Source organism: Rana temporaria, chromosome 4 (genome assembly GCF_905171775.1).
Source record: "Rana temporaria chromosome 4, aRanTem1.1, whole genome shotgun sequence".
Classification (NCBI taxonomy): Eukaryota; Metazoa; Chordata; class Amphibia; order Anura; family Ranidae; genus Rana; species Rana temporaria.
The window spans coordinates 54,329,195-54,354,436 of NC_053492.1; the positions used below are offsets into that span (position 1 = coordinate 54,329,195).

The window sequence follows — 25,242 nt, forward strand, 5'->3', positions numbered from 1 at the left end:
TCTTGTTTTTTGCCATTTTTATTGTTGGATATTTTGTTGATATATGCTTTGTTTGTTGTTTGCCTTTGGGGTTTTGTGGGAGGGTTTTGAGGGAGGGTTTCGTGGGAGGAATGTGGGTGTTATATGTAAATATGTGTCAAAAACTTTTTGTACTATGTAAATATTGTATTTTGTATTGTGAAATGTTTGTCAAAAGTTTTTTTTTGTATTTCTTGTTTTTATTCTTGTACAGTATGTACAATACGTTGTTGTACATATTTTTTGTTGTTTTTGTCAATGTTTACTATGTATTTTATTTATGAAATTTTAAATAAAAGAATTAAAAAAAAAAAAAATCGACTATAGCCTTTAGGGGTGTCTAGGCTTCACAGCTAGGACGTTGAGAACCACTTGTATCTATCCAAGCCAATTGGTCCTTGTGGGGTACCCTCTGCTCGGCCTTGTAGGATCGTTGATTAAATTCAGCTTCACCTACTTGCTGCTATTGGGCAGAGGCTTAGCCCCCACTTGGAACGAGTCTGCGATCTACCCTTCTCCCCCCCACACTCCGCATTACTACCTTCGGGCAGTAGATGCAAGAGCCTTTCTCAAGGCTACGAAAAGAGTGAAGACGTCGAGGAACCAGAAGGAAGCCGCCTAAGAACACCTGAAGCGACATCCTAAATCCTTGACGATGGGGAAGAGCGAGAAGAAGAAAGACCAGAAGAAGAAGACAGAAGAAACGATGATGAAGAAGAACCCTGCACCAGCCACTTCCTCCGAAGTCCCAGAGAATGTCACTGCCTCAACCTCCACTCCTACCCCGGCCGGCACCAGCCAACCGAGAACAGTGAAGCCGAACCCTCCTGCAGACGGGCTGCCAATCCTGGAGCCCTGGATGAAGCAGACGGTCGTGCTGCAGCTGAAGGAGGTGGACGGAAGAGTCCCTGACATGACCCCGGAGATCTTCGGAAAGAAGATGATCCTGGAGCAAGGTTTCAGCAAAGCAGAAACGCTTTCAGTACAGTCCTTCCCAAGAGGGATTTTCTTCATCACCTTCGTGTCGTTCAAAACATGCAGAAGGTACTGGGACATGGTGAAGACCAGTGGCCCTGAATCCCCTTTCCGGAAGTTCAGCGCGAACTGCCCCATTACACGGGACGAAAAGTGGGTGAAGGTGTCCATGAGGAACCCCCATACCCAAGGCAAAGACATAGCCACATACCTCCAGAGGTTCTGCACAGTGGTGAAAGACCCAGTCCAAATCCTCGATGCCAACGGCTTCTGGATAGGTAAGTGGTCTGTCCTTTGCAAGCTGAGGAAAGACCCGTCGGGGGAAATGCAGCACCTGCAGCCGTGCTTCTCCCTGGGATATTCTGCAGGCTCACTTTTTTACCCCGGGATGCCCATCAACTGTAACAGGTGTGGCCATCCGGGGCACCTAGGTAAGGATTGCAGAGAGCTTTCTTGCAGGTTCTGTAGGGTCTCAGGCCATGAGACCAAGGACTGTCCGAGGTCCAAAACCTGCAACCTCTGTGGTTTGGCAGAGCATGTCTTCATGCAATGCCCCCAGAGGACCCGGACCTACGCTGGAGCCCTGATCCAGGGTAAGCCAGCCCCTAGCTCCGGTAGCAAGCCAACAGTAAAGAAGCCGAGTGAGCCTCGAAAGGCCACAGGTAAGTCTGTCACTACCCCAGTCCCTGTCCCTGTCCCTGCCCCTGCCACTGCCCCAGCCCCAGTCCCTGTCCCTGCCACTGCCCCAGCCCCTGTCACTGCCCCAGCCCCTGCCCCTGTCCCCACCCCCTCTGTGTCAGAGGAGACCCCTCCTGCCCCACTGCCCACCCCGGACCTGTCCTCCTTGAAGGACTTCCCCTCCCTCCCCCCTTCCACCCCTGCCGGTGGTCAAACAGGAGGCCGGAAACGGAAGACTGTGAGCCCATCGGCAGAGGAAACCGCCACCTCCATCAAACGGCCCAATGGGGTCCAGCACGAAAGCGCTGGACCAGGGCAGTTAATGGAGGACCTGGGGTCTGAAGAAGAGGAAGACGAGGAGATTATGGCCGACACTGTGCCTAACTCCACCGTCCACACCCGCCAGATGATTGATGATGTCCTAGTGGAACTGGGCCTAACCCAGACCCCAGAACAGGTAGCTGAGCAAATGGAGGAGTCACCCCCCCCTGCGGGGAGGTAAGTTTGGCCCCTTGCTGACTAGACCTCATACCCTTTTTCATTATGGCAGAGATCTCAATCTTTTCCATTAATGTGAGGAGTATCAAGGATACCTCTAGAAGGCAAGCGGTGCTGACTTTTCTTTCAACTCATCAGAGTGATGTCTACATGCTCCAGGAGTGCGCTCTTCCTCCCTTGAGAAGGTACACACATCTGACCTCTCAGTGGACCCTTGGTCCCTCCTACTGGTCCGGGGGTGGCGATTGTAAATCCGCAGGGGTTGCCATTCTTATCAGGGGCGGGCGCTTCACGGTTGACTCCATCCACGAGCTAGTCTGTGGCCGTCTTTTGGTCATAGATGGCTCGTGGGCGGGAGAGCCAATTAGGCTCATCAACGTGTACGCCCCCCCAGATAAGAGTGCGCGGCTGGAACTTTTCCAGACCCTGAGGACACAACTCGTCACCACCAGAGCAGTAGTGATCGGCGGTGATTTCAACTGTCCGATAGAGGAGGATGGGCGCAGCTCCAGCATATACGCAAAACTTGATGCTACTTCTAGGCTGCTCAGGGAGATGATCTCGGAGGCTTCCCTGCAGGACGCCGTGGGATCCATAGGGAAAGGTACCGTGAATTATTCATGGTGCCGTCCCGATGGATCTGTGCGTTCCAGGATTGACTTCGTGCTCACTTCAAGAGCAGTCAAGCATCGTGAGTTCTCCATGATCCCCTGCTGTTTCTCTGACCACAGGGCTATTCACTTTCGGGGTGAACTTGGCGAGGGCTTTGCCCGCGGACCAGGTTCCTGGAAACTGAATAGCACCCTGCTGGAAAATGAGGAATTGATGGGGGAACTCCGGGAGGCCTACGCCTCCTGGACGGAGGAAAAGAGATTCTTCGGAAAGGTAAGTGATTGGTGGGAGTTTGTGAAAGTTAAGCTGCGCAGCTTCTTTCAGGCAAGGGGACGTCAGCAAGTGTGTGCAAGGAAGAAGGAACTCAGGAGACTGCAACGTCAGTTGCAGTCCCTGCAGGACCTTCACCACTGCGGCTGGGACGTTAGGCAGGACCTGGAGGACACCGCGAAGACCCTGAAAGGGTACTTTGAGGAAGAATCTAGGCACATTGTCTTCCGTGCCAAGGTGGAGAATCTTGAGAAAGGTGAGAAGTGTAACTCTTTCTTTTTCAGGAAACTCCATTCAGGACACACTCCCTTGTCTGAACTGCGTGACGAGACTGGAACGCTCCAGAAGGGAAAGGAGGCTGTAATGCAAGTGGTCGCAGACTACTACACCAACCTCTACTCCCCGAAGGAAACGAACACGGAGGCAGCCGACAGGTTCCTGTCAGGTATCACTAACCAAATTGATCCTGCAGGTTCATCGGCCGTCAACGCCCCTCTGGTGTTGGAGGAGCTGCACTCTGCCGCTAAATCCTTTAGGCGGGGCAGGACCCCGGGTTCCGATGGTCTCCCAGTTGAGCTCTATGTAGCCCTGTGGGACCTCGTGGGCCCGGACCTGCTCGAGCTGTACGAGGAGATGGTGGTGGAGGGTAGAATGCCTCCATCACTGAGAGAGGGGATGATCACGATTCTGTATAAACGTAAAGGGGAGAGATCGGACCTGAAAAACTGGCGTCCGATCTCTCTTTTGAACGTGGACTACAAAATCCTCGCCAAGGTTTTAGCCAACAGGCTGAAATCTGTCATCGGACAGATCATCCACCCCGATCAAACTTGTGGCATTCCTGGTCGCAGGATTGCGGACAGCCTTGCGCTTGTCCGGGACACGGTCCAGTACATTCATGGCCGCCGTGTGCACGCGGCCCTGGTCAGTCTTGACCAGGAGAAGGCCTTTGACCGTGTCTCCCATGAGTTTATGTGCAGAACCCTGCGCAGGTTTGGTCTTGGGGAACTGTTTTGTTCGTTTGTGAATGTGATGTATAAGGACATTTGTAGTTTGGTGTTGGTAAATGGCTGGAAAACTGACCCCTTTTCAATTTTCTCCGGGGTCAGACAAGGCTGCCCTCTCTCACCTCTGCTTTTTGTTTGCTGTATAGAGCTATTCGCCCGAAGCATCAGACAGAACCCAGAGATCAGAGGGATCACCGCACCAGGACCAGAAAGACGGGAGGTCAAGTGCTCGCTCTACATGGATGACGTGACGGTGTTCTGTGCCGACCGGCGCTCCATCGACACACTCGTCCGGACGTGTGAGGACTTCGGCCAAGCTTCAGGGGCAAAGGTCAACTGCGGGAAGTCGGAAGTCATGCTCTTCGGAAAGTGGTTCCTGCCTTCTTCTGCGCCCATCCCGTTCAATATCAAAGCGGACTTCATCAAAATTCTCGGAGTCTGGTTTGGAGCGGAAGGCGCAGCCCTGAAGTCCTGGGAGGAAAGACTGGCGAAAATGAGACAGAAGTTTGGACTTTGGAGCCTCAGAGAACTCACCATCGAAGGGAAAACACTGGTACTCCGCAGCGAGATTCTCCCTGTGTTGCAGTACCTCGCCCAGGCTTGGCCCCCCCGGGTTAACACTTGCAAAGCCATCACCAGGGCGGTGTTTCACTTCATCTGGAGCTCCAAAATGGACAGAGTGAAGCGGGCGGTTATGTTCAAGGAACCCCTCAAAGGCGGTAAGGGAGTGCCCGACATCGCAACACTACTGAGGGTGTTCTTTGCTTGTAACTGTATCCGCAGGACATTGGTTGACAGAACAGTGGACTCTGGCGGTAACTCCATGTCCCGTTTTTTCCTCCTACCTCTTTGGAGGTCTCTCGGATGGGACAAATGGGACAGCTCCGTCCCCTACAACTGGGACACTCCATGGTATTACTTGGACACTTTCAAGTTCATCAAGGAGCTGGGGCTGCATGGAGTTAAACCCGACTTGTGGAAGCCAAAAACTATCCACAAGTTGATTAGAGCATCGGACATCATTGAGACTATTCCAGGCCTCCCTTCAGCCACTTGCAAAGTGGTCTGGAGGAATGTTTCTTCAAAGAGACTCACCAACAGGCACAAAGATCTGGCATGGATGGCAATCCAAGGGGGTTTGCCGCTGAGGACATTCATGCATGCCAGAAACCTGTGCAGATACAGGCACTGCCCTTTTTGTATCATCCAGGAGGAAACTGCTTTTCATGTTTTCTGGGAGTGCCCCTTTGCACAGAGCCTGTTGAGGGCCTTGGAACCTGAACTTAAAGACTTTGTACCACAGACTGCTATTACACACTTTGGTGTGTTAAACGGACTCTTCTGTGGGACTCACTCACAGGAGGACATTGACAGTGCCTGGCGGGTGCTGTGCTGCTTCAAGGACGCCGTATGGTGTGCCAGAAAACGCCTCATCCACCAGAGGGAGAGGATGTCCATCGCGGATTGTCGCAGACTGACGTTCAGTCTACTAAGAGACTATCACCTGATGGACTTTACGGAGGAAGAGGACGTCTAAAGATCTCCCCTTCCCCCCCCCCTCTCCCAATTGTGTGTATCCATTGGTAGTTCAATAAAGCTTCGGGCCTGTGAACTCTTTCCTCCCCCCCCACCCCACCTCCCCCTCCCCCCCTCCCCCTCCCCCCCATCACATCCGTTGCCCAGTTGAACGCTATTTTCTTTTTGACAGTTTAATGACTTAAAATTTGACATGATTTTTGGAAGTACTGATTTCAGGGTAATGCGGCGTCATGCATGTTGCATCATACCGCAGAATGAGTGAATGAATGTAAATTATCTGTACGCTTGGAACTGAATGTACCCTGTTGAAGTATTTGTTTTTTTGTATATTTTCTTTGAAAAATAAAGTATACATTTTCAATCAAAAAATCTGTTCTTATCAGTTTAATATCTGATACGTCCCCTATCTGGGGACCATATATTAAATGGATTTTTAGAACAGGGAGATGGAAGAAGAGCTTGCTCTGTCCACTCCACGCATCGACCTGGTATTGCAGTACCTCCAGGACCGGTGCACCCCTCTCTTACGCAGTGTCAAAAAATAGATTTAACTGGAACATCATCCAACTTGTTTGTCTTGTGTGTTCTTGTTGCTTGCTGCTGACAATGTTTCTTGCTTAAACTCGGTTCCGTGCTCCAATAAACTGGCATTTAACCCTTGTGTCTTTGTCTTCATTGCTTCTTGTCACTTTCTTGCCAAATGCCACTACTTTATCAAGTTACCTGTACAGCAACACCTAGATTTTAGTCAGGGCATCCAATTTTCGACAAGTCAGCTAGTGTTCTGCTCCTCGCTCTCTCTTTCCAAAGGCCCAAAATGAAGCCTTCGATAAGCAGTGACTACTCTGCTGACAAACCAGGGGGCTGGCTGAATTTGCTCCATTGCTGTGTGCCTTGCTGCATGCAGCAGCTAGCTAGAAAAGTCTGCTGTGGCAAGGGTTTTTTATTTTTATCCGGAGGATCCCTTAGTCTTTGACTCCCTCTAGTGGCCCTCGATTTTCTTCCACGTTATGTTAACTAAGTCCACGTTATGCTAACTAGGAGGCCGGCCCATGCAAATGATTTTCCTTGTTGAACGTGAACGAGGAGCAACGAGAAGCACCTGAACGTGTGCAATTCTTATTTTGGGATGACTGAGGGTCATGACTGGGCTCCAGCAGTGTTGGGCAGGTGTCAGAAAAGGGTGGATTGTCCAGTAGACAGGGGGTCAGGCCTGTAGACCAGCGACACCCGTCTGGCTGAAGATTCACACCTCCGGACAGCCTAGACTGGGGGGGGGAAGGGCGCTTGCCGGGTACAGGCAAACGGGCAACTCTCAGCGAGCCCTCCGGTGGGGCCAGAAAGCCGCTCGCTCGGAACAGAGAATAATTGGGTTATCGCTTCTCGGCCTTTTGGCTAAGATCCAGTGTAGTTCTGCTGCATTCGGTGATTAGCCAAGAGGTGCCCGGGGTACCCGACGGTCGGCCTTGGGGGGAACGTTCTTCTTAGGAAGGCCCCCCCTTGCTGCTATTGGCCTTAGGATTAGTCCCCGGGCAACGGGAAGCGATCGCCCTTCTGAAGGCGGTTTTGGCGGAGTTCGGGGTCCCCCTTGGGGGTGCCCTTTGACGGAGGAAGATGGCTGCCCGTGGATTGCGGGATTCTTTGCGTTTCCTGGTGAAGCCGGACTTCAAGGAGGAGGTCAGCTTGCACACGATCGTGGTCGACGTCTTGTTGGATCTTCTGGGCCTAAGGGTAAGAGATATATTGTGTCTACAAGATTTTCCTCAGCAGAGGTTATATGATATTACTTTCTCTTCTACCGAGATATGTTGGAATATTTATGAAAAAGTGAGACAAGCAGATAATGAATTGTTAAGGAAGATGGAGATTACACCTCTCTTCATGCAGGAAGAAAAGGCTATAGTAGTTCATATGTACAATCCCTTTGCGGATGTGAACCTGGTTAAAGCTTTTCTGAACAATTATTGTGAAGACTTGCGTGGGGGTGATAAAGTTTTGAACAAATATGGAATATGGACTGGAAAATACAGGTTTTTTGGCAAGTTCCGGCCTGACCCAGAGTGTATTGGAGGGGTGAGGAGGCCCCCTGCAGTTTTCAATATTGGTGGGGAGAGGGGATTTCTTTTTTACCCAGGACAGCCAGTGTACTGTAGAAAGTGCTGTGTGTATGGGCATACTAGTGGGGATTGTGATCGAGGAGTTAAGTGCAGGTTTTGTGGAACTGAGGACCACTCCTCCAAAGACTGTAGACAAAAGAGAATGTGCGATATTTGCAAAAAGCCTGGCCATTTGGCGAGACAGTGTGATGAATATATTTCGGCAAAGAGGATGACAGAGGTGAATAGGAAGATAGCTAGGAACCTTGCGAGAGAGGAAAAGGAGCAGCAGAGGCTTGATTATCTAGCTCGGCAGGCTAGTAGGGGTAGGCCTGCGGATAAAGTGGGCCAGCCTGCTGTGTCCTCAGAGCATAAGGCCAATGACGCTGGACCTACAGTTCAATCTGAGGCGGTGAACGGAGGGGCTGGTGCCGCCACTATGGGTACAGTGGTTGGTGAGAAGCCTGATGAAGGGAGCCTTAAGGTTACTGTAGGGGAAGAAACAGGTGTGGTTCGGGACTATCAGGAAGTGGAGAAGGATGGATCCTCGGCGGGTCAACAGGATGGTGGTGTGGAGGAGGAACAAAGAAGTCAGGCCTTTACAAGCCCTGGGCGGATATCAGATTTGATGAGTGGACTATCTTCAAGTGCTGAGGAGGAGGATGAGGAAGGAGATGAGGAGATGGACAGTGATGAGTCTATTGAGTGTGGTCAGAGACTTGTGATTTCTATGGACGAGACTGCTCAATCCTCCAAAAGAGCTCAGGAGGAAGGAGCTGGAGGTGGAGGGGGAGGGGGAGGCGTGGCTGACCCCGACAATGGAGGCTCAGGTTCTGAGTCTGCCAGTTCTCCGTTTGCAAGGAAGAGGCTCACATATGCAAATGTGGCGGGTAAGGGATTAGGAGAGGACGCGCACTACCTTTAAGTATCCGATATGGCTGTGTTAACTCTTTTTACACTCCTTATGATGGCGCTGACTCTGAGTTCTGTGAATGTGAGAAGTATTTGTTCTGTGTGGAGACGAGCCATGATTTTTGAACACCTGAGTCAGCTTAAAGCGGATGTGATCTGTTTACAGGAGTGCGGAATTGAGAGGATACCCATTAATGAGTGGAAGTGTGGGGTGTCTTTGTGGTCTCCAATTTGTGAGTCCAGGAGTGAAGGTGTGGGGATCCTTGTGAAGAATATAAATATACAATGTATGTCCCATGAAGTGGTGATTCCTGGAAGGATGCAAGTGGCTGTTTTTGAACTTTTTCAAAAGGAATTCCGTGTGATCAACTGCTATGCACCGGCTGATAAGAAAGAAAGATGTGGTTTCTTGAATACACTAAAGTTGTGGTTGCCTGGGAGGATACCTACTATATTAATGGGTGATTTTAACTGTGTGAGGAAGAGTGAGGAGAGAGAGGGTGGTGGTGAGGGAGGTGGTACAGATAGTTCGTCTAAACTATTGAATGATCTCGTGTCTGACTTTCACCTTCAGGATGTGGGGGCGGTGGTGGAAGGGTCTGGATTATCCTGCACTTTTCATTCAGATAAGGGGACGGTGAAGTCAAGGATCGATTTTATTTTTTGTTCCGCCTCCCTTGAGGTACAGGGGTATGAGGTAGTTCCGGTAACCTTTTCAGATCACTCTATATTATTTGGCCATGTGAATATGGAGATGGGAGTGGAATTTGGAAGAGGTGTATGGAAATTAAACTGCTCTGTGCTAGAAGACGATGTAGCCTGTAAGAGGTTTGAGTCCTTTTATGAAACTTTGCTTTTTAAGAAGCGTGATTTTACGAATGTGTTGGAGTGGTGGGACTGGGCCAAGAGAGGAATTGGTGGTTTCTTTAGGAGGATGGGAAAGGAGAATGCGAGAAGGAGACGGGAGGAGGAGGAGAGCTTGTTAAATAGGCTACATTTTTTGTTTAAATGCAAAAAGATGGGAGTGGAGGTGGAGGAGGATATTAAAATGGTACGGGAACAGAGGAACAAGATGATAAAGGAGAAAGGGAAAGGGATTGTGTTTCGAGCTAAAATCCAAGAGATGGAGGAGGGGGAGACCTGTTCGAGGTATTTTTTTAAAAAGGCCTTCGGGCCGAAGAAGGCTATATGTACAGTCCTGAAGGGGGAGGAGGAGGTATGTGGAGATCAAGTAAAGGAGGTGATTAAAACCTTTTATGAGGATCTTTATGGAGGTGGTGGGAATGCTCGAACTGAGGAGATTGAAGAATACTGTCAGGTGGTGAAAGGGAACCTGGAGAAGGAAGAGACTGAGTCCGTTGTGGATGTCGTGACCCTGACCGAAGTGGAGGATGTGCTGAAAAGCATGAAGAAGAATAAGACGCCCGGGGGCGATGGAATCCCGGTGGAATTTTATTTGCGTTTTTGGTCAGTAATTAAAAACCAAGTTTTTGAAGTTATTTTGTTTTGTTTAAAAAATAAGACGTTATCAAGATCCATGAAGGAGGGGATCATTACCTTGCTTTACAAAAAAGGGGATCCACGTGAGGTCAAGAACTGGAGGCCAATAACTCTGCTGAATACAGACTATAAGGTGTTGGCTAAACTGTTGGCAAACAGGATGAGGGAGGTGATTAGCGGGGTTATTGGGGAATGGCAGGTCTGTGCAGTCCCGGGAAGGAGGATATCTGACAACCTTATCCTGCTGAGGGACCTTGTCGCTTATGCGCAAAGCAATAACCTACCTTTTGCTGTCGCGGGATGTGACCTAGAAAAAGCGTATGACCGGGTATCGCACAGCTATTTGTTGACGGTCTTGAAGAGTCTGGGTTTCCCTGAAGACCTAGTTAAAATGGTAAAATGTCTATATAGGGACATTAGTAGTAGGATCCTGGTTAACGGGAGTCTTACTGATGCTGTGAAAGTGAGATCAGGAGTAAGGCAGGGGTGTCCCTTATCCCCGATTATTTTTATCTGTGTGATGGAGCCTTTGATGAAAAATATAGCTCAAGACAAATCGTTTAAGGGGATGTTTGTCCCAGGATGTGATGGCAATAATGTGAAGACGTTGTGTTATATGGACGATGTTGCGTTCCTCTGTAGTTCGGCGAGGGATCTGAACAGAGCGGAACTCCAATTAAAGATCTTTGGAAGTATGTCCGGATTAAGCGTAAATTGGGAAAAGAGCAATGTTTGTGCCCTGAGTGGTACTTGTGATGTCTCTCGAGGGAGATTGAAGGAGGTGGAGAAGATTACTGTATTAGGGGTTCAGTTTGAACGGAACTTGATGAGCCAAGCTAATACAGAGAAGGCAGTGGAGAAAATCGCCAAGAAACTGGAATTATGGAAACTAAGGAGGCTGTCTTTGTCCGGGAAGACCTTAGTGGTGAAGGCAATAATTGTGCCTCTGCTACTTTATTTTGGGGTAATTTTCCCGATGAACAAGCGATGGACGCAGAAAGTAACGAGAATGTTGTTCATCTTTTTTTGGGGTTCTAAAATGGAGAGAGTTTCTAGAGAGACGATCATGAAAACGGAACAGATGGGTGGGTACAATTTCCCTAATATTGAAAAGTTCCTCGAGGTACAGTTTTGGTTGACTCATCATAAGGCCTTTCAGGCAGGTGGAAAGGTAGCTTCTCTAATAAGGTACTTAGTGGGGTGGCCACTTCTGAAGTGGGGGTGGTGCGAGAAGGATATAAGGAGGCCTATGGCTCTAGTTCCACCCAGCTACTATCTTAGGATGAGGTCCTTCTTTGAGCAGAGGGGACTTCTTGGGCTAGGGTTGAGTGCTGTTAATAAGGTTTGATGTGGAGATGGTTGAGGAGGGAGGAGGTAGTGTCGAATATTTCAGGACTGAATGCAAAGCGGGCTGAAGAGTGCTGGAAAAATATGTCGATGAAAGGGATAACGAACAAACAAAGAGAAATTGCATGGATGGTTTTTCATAATTGCTTACTTACCTGTGAGTTTTTGAAAGCCAGAGATTTGGTGCGAAGCGAGGTCTGTCCTAGAAAAGATTGTGGAGGAAGAGAAAATATTAGACATGTGTTCTGGGAATGTGCATTTGTGAAAGAGGTATGGAGGAAGATGGGAGGTTTTTTAAACAGAGTGTTCAATGTGGAAAACGTGACCTTTGTCTCTGGTGTATATGGATTGGCTGGTGGTGGAGAGGAGGTACGGAGGAAAATATGTATTTTTTCTGCTGTTTTTAAAGAAGTGTTGTGGGAAGCGAGGTGTGCTTTGAGGAAAAATAAGATGGTACTGACTGAAGGAGATTGTGTAGAGTGGTGTGTGGCCAAATTATATTATGTGTTGGTGATGGATCGGGAGAGGTTGGGGGAGGAGGAGGCGAATGAAGTGTGGAATTTTAAGAAATGGAGGGAGGGGGGGGTTTTGTAAAGTTCTTTTAATGTGTATATAAATTATATTGTTTATGAAAACCTTTTGCCCAGATGAGGAAAAGAACACTGTCAGTGAAGGTACAGGGTGAGTTATGCTGAGGAGAGTGATTCAGTCTGATGGGAAAAAAAAAAAAAAAAAATCTGTTCTTATCAGTTTAATATCTGATACGTCCCCTATCTGGGGACCATATATTAAATGGATTTTTAGAACAGGGAGATGGAAGAAGAGCTTGCTCTGTCCACTCCACGCATCGACCTGGTATTGCAGTACCTCCAGGACCGGTGCACCCCTCTCTTACGCAGTGTCAAAAAATAGATTTAACTGGAACATCATCCAACTTGTTTGTCTTGTGTGTTCTTGTTGCTTGCTGCTGACAATGTTTCTTGCTTAAACTCGGTTCCATGCTCCAATAAACTGGCATTTAACCCTTGTGTCTTTGTCTTCATTGCTTCTTGTCACTTTCTTGCCAAATGCCACTACTTTATCAAGTTACCTGTACAGCAACACCTAGATTTTAGTCAGGGCATCCAATTTTCGACAAGTCAGCTAGTGTTCTGCTCCTCGCTCTCTCTTTCCAAAGGCCCAAAATGAAGCCTTCGATAAGCAGTGACTACTCTGCTGACAAACCAGGGGGCTGGCTGAATTTGCTCCATTGCTGTGTGCCTTGCTGCATGCAGCAGCTAGCTAGAAAAGTCTGCTGTGGCAAGGGTTTTTTATTTTTATCCGGAGGATCCCTTAGTCTTTGACTCCCTCTAGTGGCCCTCGATTTTCTTCCACGTTATGTTAACTAAGTCCACGTTATGCTAACTAGGAGGCCGGCCCATGCAAATGATTTTCCTTGTTGAACGTGAACGAGGAGCAACGAGAAGCACCTGAACGTGTGCAATTCTTATTTTGGAATGACTGAGGGTCATGACTGGGCTCCAGCAGTGTTGGGCAGGTGTCAGAAAAGGGTGGATTGTCCAGTAGACAGGGGGTCAGGCCTGTAGACCAGCGACACCCGTCTGGCTGAAGATTCACACCTCCGGACAGCCTAGACTGGGGGGGGGAAGGGCGCTTGCCGGGTACAGGCAAACGGGCAACTCTCAGCGAGCCCTCCGGTGGGGCCAGAAAGCCGCTCGCTCGGAACAGAGAATAATTGGGTTATCGCTTCTCGGCCTTTTGGCTAAGATCCAGTGTAGTTCTGCTGCATTCGGTGATTAGCCAAGAGGTGCCCGGGGTACCCGACGGTCGGCCTTGGGGGGATCGTTCCTCTTCGGAGGGGCCCCCCCTTGCTGCTATTGGCCTTAGGCTTAGTCCCCGGGCAACGGGAAGCGATCGCCTTTCCTAAGGCGTAGGTGGAGAGGGCGGTCGGTGAAGCCGTGGGGGTTCCCCTTGTGGGTCCCCCACCGGTGAGTAGGCGGATCCCTTGAAGCATCTGAAGATGGCGAACCGTGGCCTGAAGGACTCGCTGCGGTTTCTGGTCATGCCAGGTTTTCACGAGCAAGTTTCGTTAAAGACGGTGGTGGTGGATCTCTTGACGGATATCTTCAATATACGGGTGAGAGATGTGTTATGTCTGCAGGATTTCCCCAATCAGGGGATTTATGATGTTACGTTTTCATCTACAGCAATCTGCTGGAATGTTTTCGAAGAAGCTGAAAAGATTAAAGGTGAGGGAGTGATGAAGCTGATACAGGTAATACCGTTGTTCATGGAGGAAGACAAGATGATAATAGTGCACATGTACAACCCCTTTGCTGATCCTGTTCTTGTTAGAGCATTTTTGGAAAATTATTGTGAGACATTAAGAGGGGGAGAACCGATTTTGAATCGGTATAAGATCTGGACAGGTAAATACCGGTTTTTCGGAAGGTTCAAGCTGGACCGTGAATGTATAGGAGGTGTGAGGCGGCCGCCTCCTGTTTTCACAATTGCGGGAGAACGGGGTTTCTTGTTCTACCAAGGCCAGCCGAAATATTGTCGGAAGTGTTTAATGTACGGCCATACCAGCGACGGGTGTGAGATGGCAGAGCGGTGCAGATTTTGTCAGCAGGCGGGGCATAAAGCCAAGGACTGTAAAGCTGGAAAAATATGCGATATATGTAAACGCGCTGGACACCTGGCCAAACAATGCCCAGATTATATGCAGCAGAGGAAAAAGTACAATGCAACCAGGTTGGGGGGAGAGCAGGAACAGAGGGGCAGACAGGGGGGGGCAGAGCAGAGGAAGGCTCCTGAGGAGCGCCCTGCCAGCGGAACCCCAGGTCCAGCACCCAGTGACGTTCCACCCGAGGACGCTGCAGGGGCAGGTGGTGGAGCGAGGGAGCCAGGAGGCGTTGCTGCTGCAGGTGATGCCAACGGCTACGGCTCTGCTACCCCCGAGATGGCAGAGGGTATAGATGGAGACCACGCGGGTGGTCCTAACAGTGATGCTAATCCCCCCTGTGAAGAGGAGATGGAGGTGAGTGGAGATGCGGAGCAACCCCAGGACTTGGCGGAAAGAGTGGAAGTGGTTATTGAGAGGGCTGAGCAGGTGTCCAGTCCAGCATGTAGCCCGAGTGTGGCGGCAGTCTTGATTGGAGACATTTCCTCTAGTGAGGAGGAAATGGAGGATGAGGATGGTGATGAGGACGACGGTGAGGACGACGGTGAGGATGGCGGTGAGGAGGATGGTAGCGACGAAAGCTTGGAGTGTGGGCAGCGTGTGATGTATACCCCCAGTTCAGAGACTCAGGTTGCTGGGAAACGGACTCGGGTTGAGAAGGTGGAGAGTGGGGAGGAGGGCTCCCTGCATATTGCTTCCCCTGGGGCCTCTGGAGAAGAGGTCGCTAGTTCACCAAGGCTAAGAAGGAGTCGTAGAGTGAGACAGGAAAAGGCTGGTCTACAGAAGGATTAATGTTTTTGTTTATGATGGCTGATTTTTCTTTATTTTTGATCATGGCCCTTATTGTGGCGTCCCTGAACGTTAGGAGCCTGAAAGCCGGTGTCAGGAGGGCTTTAGTGATGGATTTCTTAGGATCTGTGAAAGCAGACATTATTTGCTTACAGGAGTGTGGTGTGGAGGACCTGTATGGCATCTCGGAGTGGGGGAAGGGGGTGGCTGTGTGGGCACCCTGCTGTGAGTCCAGAGCAGAAGGAGTAGGGGTGCTTTTGAAAAATGATGGAATTAAAGTTCTTTCATTTGAGGAAATAGTGCCTGGAAGGTGCTTGGCGGTAATGTTGGAATATGAAAACGAAAAGTTACGGTTATTTAACTGTTATGCACCAGCGGATAAAAGAGGTCGGAAGTTTTTTTTGGATACTTTGAAGCTGCAGTTACCGGGTAGAGTGCCAACTATTGTCACCGGGGACTTTAACTGTGTGAGAAAGGGGTGTGACAGGCACGGAACCAGTGAGGGAGGAGGGGTGGATGTGACTTCCCGTCTCTTAAATGAGCTAATAGAAGACTTTAGGCTTAAGGATGTTGCGGTGGTGGTGGAAGGGGAGCAGGCGGCACATACGTACTTTTCGGATAAGGGGACTGTATCCTCACGGATTGACTTGCTGTTGGTGTCTGAATTTGTGAGAATTGAGGCATACGAGACGATTCCGATTCTCTTTTCGGATCACAAAATGTTGTGCTGCAAGTTGATGATGGGAGATGGAGTGAAGTTTGGTGATGGCTGGTGGAAGTTAAATGTGACAGTACTGGAGGATGAGGAGGTGTGTGGTAAATGTAATACTTACCTAGAAGAGCTGGTGGAACAAAAGGGGAGGTTTGCAAATGTTCTTGTATGGTGGGATTGGGCCAAAGTGTGCTTAGCTAATTTTTTGCAGAGAATATGTAGAATGAAAGCAGTGGAAAGAAAAGAGAAAGAGATGGCTGTGGTGAAGAAGCTGCACTTCCTGTATAAATGTAAAAAGTTGGGTATTGACGTGGATGAAGATCTGAAAGATGTGAGAGAAACAAGGGATAAGCTCTTGAAAGAGAAAGGGAAGACTATTGTTTTTAATGCTAAAATTAAAGATTTGGAGGAGGGGGAGCAATGTTCAAGGTATTTCTTTAAAAAAGCCTTTTCCAGTAGAAAAGCTATGACCACAGTATTGGCAGGAGAGGAGGAGGTGAAGGGGGTAAGGTTGATGGAGGAGGTTTTTTCTTTCTACCAAAACCTGTATAAAGTGCAAGAGGGAGTGCAGGAGGAGGAACAGGAGGAATACTGTTGCGTGCTGGAGAAGTGTTTGGAGAAAGAAGAGGCGGAAGGGTTGCTGGACGAGGTTACCGAGCTGGAAGTAGAAAGTGTTTTAAAGAGGATGCACAAGAATAAGACTCCAGGGAAGGATGGTTTTCCAGTGGAACTGTATATTAAGCTTTGGCCAGTCCTGAAAGGGCACCTGACGGAAGTTGTCAGGTACTGTGTCTCCAAAGGGGAATTGTCTGCTACGATGAAGGAAGGGGCAATAACTTTGTTGTTCAAGAAGGGGGACCGGCGGGAAATTAAGAACTGGCGTCCGATTACATTACTGAACGTAGACTATAAAGTAGTGGCCAAGGTTTTAGCCAGTCGGCTTAGCCTGGTGATACACAAATTAGTGGGTGAGGGCCAGGTCTGTGCTGTCCCAGGGCGGAGGATTTCGGACATTTTGATCCTACTACGAGATGTAGTTTCATATGCTCAGATGAACAATGTGCCAGTGGCCCTTATGGGGGTAGACCTGGAGAAGGCATATGACAGGGTGGCTCATTCCTTCCTGTTCAAAGTGCTGCAAAAAATGGGGATCCCAACACCCTTTTTGAAAACCCTGAGAGGATTGTATAATGGGGTGGTAAGCCAAGTTGTAGTTAATGGCAATCTGTCGGATTTCTTTCCAGTTATGGCTGGGGTTAGGCAGGGGTGTCCCTTGTCGCCCTTATTATTTATTTGTGCTATGGAACCACTTTTGCGACACGCACAGAGGGACAAGGTAATTAAGGGAATCTTCCTTCCAGGAAGTGGAGGAGAATGCATTAAATCGGTCTGCTATATGGACGATGTGACCTTTGTTTGTTCCTCGGAGGCTGATGCCCGGAGAGCAGAGTTGCACTTGAATTTGTTTGGTGGCGTGTCAGGGCTGAAAGTCAACTGGCAGAAGAGTCAGATTAGTATGCTGAGTGGATCCGGAGTTGTGAAGGAGGTGAGAGTGAAGGTGGTGGATTCGGTGGTGATCTTGGGGACGCAATTCGGGAGAAGTTTGTTGAGTCAAGTTAACGCGGAGAAGGCCATGGAGAAGGTCCGGAAGAAGGTGGATTTTTGGAGGTTACGAAAGTTGTCCTTTACAGGGAAGGTGCTGGTGGTTAAAGCAGTGATCCTCCCATTGCTGCTGTACTACAGTTTGGTTTTCCCTCCCAACGCAGGATGGATGCGGAAAATAGAGAGGGTGCTGTTTGTTTTCTTCTGGGGAAGCAAGATGGAAAGGGTGGGACGGAATACCGTGAGGAAGAGCCCTGAAGATGGAGGCTGTGGGTTCCCTGATACCACAGCTTTTTTGAAGATGCACTTTTGGTTGGCGCATTATAAAGCCTTTATTGCGGGGGGCAAGACCGCCTGTTTAATGAGATATCTGGCTGGGTGGGCCCTTATAAAGTGGGGCTGGTGCGGGAAGGACCTGTCAAAGCCGGTGGCTTTAGTAACTTCACCTTTTTACTTGAAGTTGGTTTCTTTTTTTGACCTGAATGGACTTAAGGAGTTGAGCGAGAAGGCCATGGACAAAAATAGTCTGGCGAAGTGGATGCGGAGAGGGGAGGTAGTATCCAACATAAATGGTCTAGGGGCCAGATTAACGGAGGCTTGTTGGGGACGGTTCCTGCTAGGGGTGCCTCGAACAGGCAGAAGGAAACTGCTTGGCTGGCATTCCACGGAGCTCTTTTAACAAAGACGTTTTTGAAAGATAGAGACTTGGCCAGGGACGAGATATGCCCTAGGGAAGGGTGTAATGACCGTGAATCGGTGGAACATGCCTTGTTCTATTGTTCCTTTGCTCAGGGAGTTAGGAGGAGGTTGGCGCCTTTTATGGAAAAGGTTTTGGGGGTCATAAGCTTGCAAAAGGTGGTTTGGTTTTTTGGTTTGGTGGAGGGGCGGAGGTCAACACAAAGAAAAATTTGGATCTTTTCTGCTATTGTGAAAGAAGTGATGTGGGATGTGAGGTGTTGGGAAGCGAGAAGAAAATTTGTGGCATCTGAGTCTGATTGTGTGAATATGATTTTGGCAAAGCTGTATGTGGTGATGTTGGTGGATAGGAGATGGATGGGCGTGGATGAAGCAAATGAGTATTGGGGGTGGAGTAGGTGGGAGAGGGGTGGAGGGTGGGGGTAGGGTGTTGCAGATATTGTATTTTAAAATGTAGATTATGTGATTTTTTAAGTTAAAGTTGTTTTAGTAAAGTGAAGCTGTGCCCAGATGATGATTAAAGCAGAGTACATTGAAAGACCGTGTGCGGAAGGCTCTTGGTGAAGTATTTTGCTGAAAGCTTGGACTTGCTTGAGATGTGATGAAAAAAAAAAAAAAAAAAAATAAATCTGTTCTTATCAGTTTAATATCTGATACGTCCCCTATCTGGGGACCATATATTAAATGGATTTTTAGAACAGGGAGATGGAAGAAGAGCTTGCTCTGTCCACTCCACGCATCGACCTGGTATTGCAGTACCTCCAGGACCGGTGCACCCCTCTCTTACGCAGTGTCAAAAAATAGATTTAACTGGAACATCATCCAACTTGTTTGTCTTGTGTGTTCTTGTTGCTTGCTGCTGACAATGTTTCTTGCTTAAACTCGGTTCCGTGCTCCAATAAACTGGCATTTAACCCTTGTGTCTTTGTCTTCATTGCTTCTTGTCACTTTCTTGCCAAATGCCACTACTTTATCAAGTTACCTGTACAGCAACACCTAGATTTTAGTCAGGGCATCCAATTTTCGACAAGTCAGCTAGTGTTCTGCTCCTCGCTCTCTCTTTCCAAAGGCCCAAAATGAAGCCTTCGATAAGCAGTGACTACTCTGCTGACAAACCAGGGGGCTGGCTGAATTTGCTCCATTGCTGTGTGCCTTGCTGCATGCAGCAGCTAGCTAGAAAAGTCTGCTGTGGCAAGGGTTTTTTATTTTTATCCGGAGGATCCCTTAGTCTTTGACTCCCTCTAGTGGCCCTCGATTTTCTTCCACGTTATGTTAACTAAGTCCACGTTATGCTAACTAGGAGGCCGGCCCATGCAAATGATTTTCCTTGTTGAACGTGAACGAGGAGCAACGAGAAGCACCTGAACGTGTGCAATTCTTATTTTGGGATGACTGAGGGTCATGACTGGGCTCCAGCAGTGTTGGGCAGGTGTCAGAAAAGGGTGGATTGTCCAGTAGACAGGGGGGGTCAGGCCTGTAGACCAGCGACACCCATCTGGCTGAAGATTCACACCTCCGGACAGCCTAGACTGGGGGGAAGGGCGCTTGCCGGGTACAGGCAAACGGGCAACTCTCAGCGAGCCCTCCGGTGGGGCCAGAAAGCCGCTCGCTCGGAACAGAGAATAATTGGGTTATCGCTTCTCGGCCTTTTGGCTAAGATCCAGTGTAGTTCTGCTGTGCTGGTGATTGGTCAGAAGGTGCCCGGGGTACCCGACGGTCGGCCCTGGGGGGATCGTTCCTCTTCGGAGGGGCCCCCCCTTGCTGCTATTGGCCTTAGGCTTAGTCCCCGGGCAACGGGAAGCGATCGCCTACTTACTTCCCTTTGTGGGATGTGGAGTAGTCCCTAGGTGAACATGGTGTTTACACCTGACGCACCAAACACAGTTCGGCTGTCTGTTGTTGAGGAGAGGAGGGATGACGTTGGGCTGCACCATATCCAGAAGCGCGTAATCGAGGAACTGTTGGGAATGGCTCGTGAGAGTATTTTTTGCGTACAGTGCTTTCCTTCCACTGGTGTTTATGATGTCACCTTTTGGGAGAAAGCTGACTTGCAAACATGTTGGCTACGGCAGGCGGAGAAGGAGGGCGACCCATTGCTGGACGGCATAAGCTTTCATTGCCGGGAAAGCAAGCTGCAGATACCGGTCATTGTCCACATGTACAACCCTTTCGTGAAGAATGAGGAGATCGTGGCCTTTTTGGCCATGTACTGTGATTCCGTTTCTGCTGGACAGGAACAGGCCAATATTTTTGGAACATTCAATGGCAAACGTAAGTTTTGGGTCCAGCAGAAACGGGATCCAGATGGAATTGGAGGGGTAAGGCACCCACCCCAGACTTTTTCTATTGGGTCCAATCGTGGGTATCTTTGGTACCCAGGGCAGCCTACATTTTGCCGGCTGTGTTATTCTTTCGGGCACACCAGGGAGGAGTGTGTCGTCGGCGAGGTTTGTAGGAACTGTTTTAAGCCTGGTCATAAGACCGCAGGCTGTGGGGAGGGCAGGAAATGCCATATATGTGGTAGCCGGGAGCATCTTGCCCGGAATTGCCCGAAGGTGGCCCGGGGGAGTCAGCCAAGCCAGCAGTCGGGCCCACAGGGGAAAGACGCTGGAGGTGGAGAGTCGCTGGAGAGTGGGGGAGGCAGAGCCTCCTACGCCGATGCGGTGAAGGGCAGTAATATCATTGCCCCTCCCCCTGTGTGTGATCTAGCCCGTACTGAGGATCTTCCTCGCGAGCCTCTAGATGCTGCCGTGGGGGACGCGCGCTCCAGTGGGGCTGAGTGCGCGCCTGAGGCCCTGGCAGCGGAGGGTGAGCAGGAAAGGGAGGTAGTGGTGGCTGATGGGGGGGGGGCAGGCCCGAGTGCGGAGAGTCCTGCGCAGGAGGCAATGGACCTCAGCCACGACTCTTTAAAGCGAAAAAAAGAAGAATCTCCTTTGTCTCCCTCACAGGTCATCGAGGACTACAGCGATGTGGGCTCTCCGAAGGAGGACGTGGCGGCTGACTCAGACGACTCGGGCCAATCTTACATCAGCACTGACAAGGTGGAACATCTGCAGGATGTGACCGGCTACCACAGACCAAAGGCCAGGAAAAAAACAGAGGTAAAAAAAGGGGGGGTGGTTCCTGTGAAGACCCGGAGTTCTAAGGCGAGTAAGAAAAAGAAGTGACGGTCAATTTTCTTTTTTGTCTTGGACCGGTGTGCTGTCTAAACTTCCCTTAGATGAAATTAAGGATCTCTTCACTCAATGTTAGGAGTATAAGATCTGCATACAGGAGGGCAGCTATTTACCAACTTTTTGCTGCCCTGCCCTGCGATATTTTGTGCTTGCAGGAGTGCAACTTGAGTGAGGAGCCCCGGGCTGCTGGTTGGACCCAGGGACCTGCTGTGTGGTCCCTGAATAATAGAAAGAGTGGCGGGGTGTGTGTGCTCTTTAAAAAGAAAAACTTTAAGGTCCGAAGGGTTGTACATGTGGACCAGGGCCGGTGTCTGCTGGTTTTTTTTGAGTTTGGGGGTATTATTTTTCGTTTGTTTTGTATATATGGGGCTGCTGTGAAAAATGAAAGACTTGCTCTTTTTGAAAAATTGAAATTTTTTTTGGGGGGGAGGGAACCTACTTTTTTGGTTGGGGATTTTAATTGTATTATTAGGGATGGGGATAGAGTGAGTAGTGGTGGGGTTGGTGGTGGTGGTAGCACAATGGACAAGTCGGGGAAGGAGCTTGGGGATATTGTTAGGACGTTTCATTTTATTGATGCTGGGTGTGATGGGGGGTCAACCTTTTTTAGTTCTGGTGGGAAGGTGTCCTCACGGATTGACTTTTGTTTTCTGTCCAGGAACATGAAAAAATAATTTTTTAAAATTGAGAAGATGCCTTTCACGGATCATGGTAGGATTGATTGTGGAGTAAGTATATGTGCTGAAGGTTTGTATGGGAAGGGGGTGTGGAAGTTGAATGTGGATGTGTTGGAGGATGTGAAAATAAGAGAAGAGTATGGTAGGTTTTTTTTGAGGTTGAAAGGTAGGAAGAATGATTTCGGAAGCATGGTTGAATGGTGGGAGTGGGTGAAAGTTAGGACAAAAGAGTTTTTTGTGAGGAAGGGGTGTGAGAGAGCGCGGAATGAAAGATTTATGTATGAAATGTGGCAAAAGAGGTTTGACTATTTGGAGGAAATGAGGGAGTTGGGAGAGGATGTGTCTGTGGAGATTGGAGAGGCGAGAGAGAAGTTGAATGAGTTTTTGGAGGCGAAAGGGAGAAAGATTGTGTTTCAGGCAAAAATGGAGGTGAAAGAGAAGGATGAAAGGTGTACTAAATTTTTCTTTAAGAAGGTGTTTGGAGGGAGGATGGAAATGAAGGATGTGGTGGATGAGAGTGGTGCGGTAGTGGTTGGAAATAAGGGTATAAGTGAGGTGGTGAGAAGTTTCTATTCTGAATTATATACGGCTGGTAAGATTGATGTGAGTGCGGAGAAAGAGGTTTTGGGTGAGGTTGAGGCGTGTTTGAGTATGGAGGATAGAGAGTTGTTGATGGCGGATGTAACGAAAGAGGAAGTGGAGAAATGTATGAGGAGTTTAAAAAAAGGGAAATCACCAGGTGGCGATGGGCTGCCGGTGGATTTTTATTGTGTTTTTTGGGAAGTGATTGGGGGGTGTGTTTTTGATGTATGTAAGGAGGTGTTGGCGAGTGGAAGTTTGTCTGAGTCTATGCGTGAGAGTGTTATTGTTTTGTTGCATAAAAAGGGAGATAGGAGTGATCTAAAAAATTGGAGGCCTATTTCACTTTTGAATGTAGACTACAAGATGATTGCGAAAGTTATGGCTGATAGAATGAGGGAGGTGATTGGGAAGATGGTGGGTGAAGAGCAAGTGTGTGCAGTGCCTGGAAGAAAGATTGCTGAGAGTTTGGTGAGTTTGAGGGATGCTTTGTGGTGGTGTAAGAGTAGGTGTCAGGGGGTGGCTGTGCTAGCAGTTGACTTTGAGAAAGCGTATGATCGGGTGGTGCATGATTTTATGTTTAAGGTATTGTTTAGGATGGGTGTGCCGGAGAGGATGATTGGGTGGATTAGGAGTATGTATAAGGGTATGGTTAGTAGGGTGCTTGTGAATGGATGGTTAACAGGGGAGGTGCAGATTAAGGCGGGTGTGAGGCAGGGGTGTCCGTTGTCCCCTGTGTTGTTTGTTTGTGTGATTGAGCCTTTGTTGCGTATGTTGAAAAAGGATAAAATTGTGAGGGGTGTGGAAGTGCCTGGTGGGGGGGGGTAAGTGTCTGAGTGTGATTGGGTATATGGACGACGTGACTGTATTATGTAGGAGTGTGGCAGGTTTAAGGAGGGTGAAATTGTTAGTGGATGTGTTCTGTATGGCTAGTGGTTTTAGGGTGAATATGGAGAAGAGCGAGTGTAAGGTGTTTGGAGTGTGGAGCGATGTGGCATCTTGTGGATGGAAAGAATGTGTTGGTGGTTTGAGGGTGCTTGGTGTAAAGTTTGGCTGTGATTTGTATGGTAGAGAAAGTTGGGAAGATGTGAGAGGGAAGCTGGAGAGGAAGATCCAATTCTGGTCTTTAAGATCCATGTCTTTGGAGGGTAAAGCCCTAGTGGTTAAATCTGTGTTGTTGCCAATATTAATGTTTTTATTTTATGTTTTTCCAGCGCCAGACAGGGTGTTAAAAAAAATTATCAAGTTATGTTTTACTTTTTTTTGGTCGTCCAAAATGGAGAAACTCAAAAGAGATAAAGTTGTGAAAGGTAAGTTGAATGGTGGGAAGGGGTTGGTGTGCATTGAGAGGTTTCTGGTTGTGAGGTATATAAGTATGTGTGTGAAGCTTGGTAAGTCTGAGAGTTTGGCAGGGTGTTTTCTGAGGTATGTGGGAGGTGGTGTGTTGAAGAGATATAAGTTGGCGGAGTGTGATTTGAGGAAGCCTGTGTGTTTTAACCCACCGTGGTTTTATGTGAGGATTGAGAGAGGTATTAGGAGGTATGGTTTGGAGAGTGTAAGTAAGGAAGCTTGGTGTGAATGTAAGAAAGTATTGAAGATGATGGACGGAAGGGAGGATTTGGAAATAATAGGTGGTTTGAGTGAGGCTAAGAGTGAAAGAGTGTGGCGGAATGTGTGTGTCAGTGATCTGACCAATAGGCAGAAGGATGTGGCTTGGATGATTGTGCATGGGTGTTTGCCGACAAGGGTGTTTCAGCGGAGAAGGAGGTTGGTAGACAGTGAGGTGTGTCCGAGGGAAGGGTGTATTGGGTGTGAGGATGTGGTTCATTTATTGTGGAGATGTGTGTTTGCAAAAAAAGTGTGGAGGAAAATGGGTGGTTTAATTAAAGGTTTGACTGGAGTGGAAGATTTAACGTATGAGATGGTTGTGTATGGATTGTGTGATTTAGGGGATGAAAAAATGAGGTTGTTTTGGTTGTTGGTTAACTGTGTGAAGGAGTGTTTGTGGGATGTTAGGAACATTTTAGTTTTTAGGAGTGAAGTGGTAAGTGTGAAGGAGTGTGCTGCCATGATCCGTGGAAGGCTATATTTCTATGGGCTGTGTGACGTTAAGCAGCTTGGGTTGCCGAGAGCACAGGAAACCTGGTGCTTTAGGCAGTGGAAATATTGGGTGTAAGTTGTGTTCAGGGTTATGGTTTTTGGTTTTTGATGTATCTAACTTTTTCATTTTTGTCTTTCAGGGTGAGTGCAGACGGTGGTGAAGGGAAAGTGTGGAGCAAGTGTTGAGGAGTGTTTTTTGTTTGTGTAGGGATAGGGTTGAGGGATAGAATATTGTAGGGGTAGTTTTTTATTGTACTATTTTTGATGGGTGGAAGGGGTTTTGCTGTAAATATTTTCCTGTTTTTTTTTGTTTGTTTTTTTTTGTTTTTTTGCCATTTTTATTTGTTGGATATTTTGATGTTGTATACTTTGTTTGTTGTTTGCCTTTGGGGTTTTGTGGGAGGGTTTTGAGGGAGGGTTTCGTGGGAGGAATGTGGGTGTTATATGTATGTAAATATTGTATTTTGTATTGTGAAATGTTTGTCAAAAGTTTTTTTTGTATTTCTTGTTTTTATTCTTGTACAGTATGTACAATACGTTGTTGTACATATTTTTTGTTGTTTTTGTCAATGTTTACTATGTATTTTATTTATGAAATTTTAAATAAAAGAATTAAAAAAAAATCTGTTCTTATCAGTTTAATATCTGATACGTCCCCTATCTGGGGACCATATATTAAATGGATTTTTAGAACAGGGAGATGGAAGAAGAGCTTGCTCTGTCCACTCCACGCATCGACCTGGTATTGCAGTACCTCCAGGACCGGTGCACCCCTC

The 25,242-nt window shown here is 48.3% G+C and overlaps 4 non-coding genes across 4 annotated transcripts; all 4 read left to right on the forward strand.

Moving 5' to 3' along the window:
• The first annotated feature begins 5,926 nt into the window (after positions 1-5,926).
• LOC120938559 lies at positions 5,927-6,119 on the forward strand. Its single transcript, XR_005749132.1, has one exon. It is a non-coding gene; the product is annotated as a U2 spliceosomal RNA (small nuclear RNA).
• A 6,036-nt stretch (positions 6,120-12,155) lies between these two features.
• Positions 12,156-12,341, forward strand: LOC120938619. Its single transcript, XR_005749175.1, has one exon. It is a non-coding gene; the product is annotated as a U2 spliceosomal RNA (small nuclear RNA).
• Positions 12,342-18,520: 6,179 nt separating this feature from the next.
• Positions 18,521-18,715, forward strand: LOC120938606. Its single transcript, XR_005749166.1, has one exon. It is a non-coding gene; the product is annotated as a U2 spliceosomal RNA (small nuclear RNA).
• Positions 18,716-25,048: 6,333 nt separating this feature from the next.
• On the forward strand, positions 25,049-25,242 carry LOC120938581. The gene has a single exon (XR_005749147.1). It is a non-coding gene; the product is annotated as a U2 spliceosomal RNA (small nuclear RNA).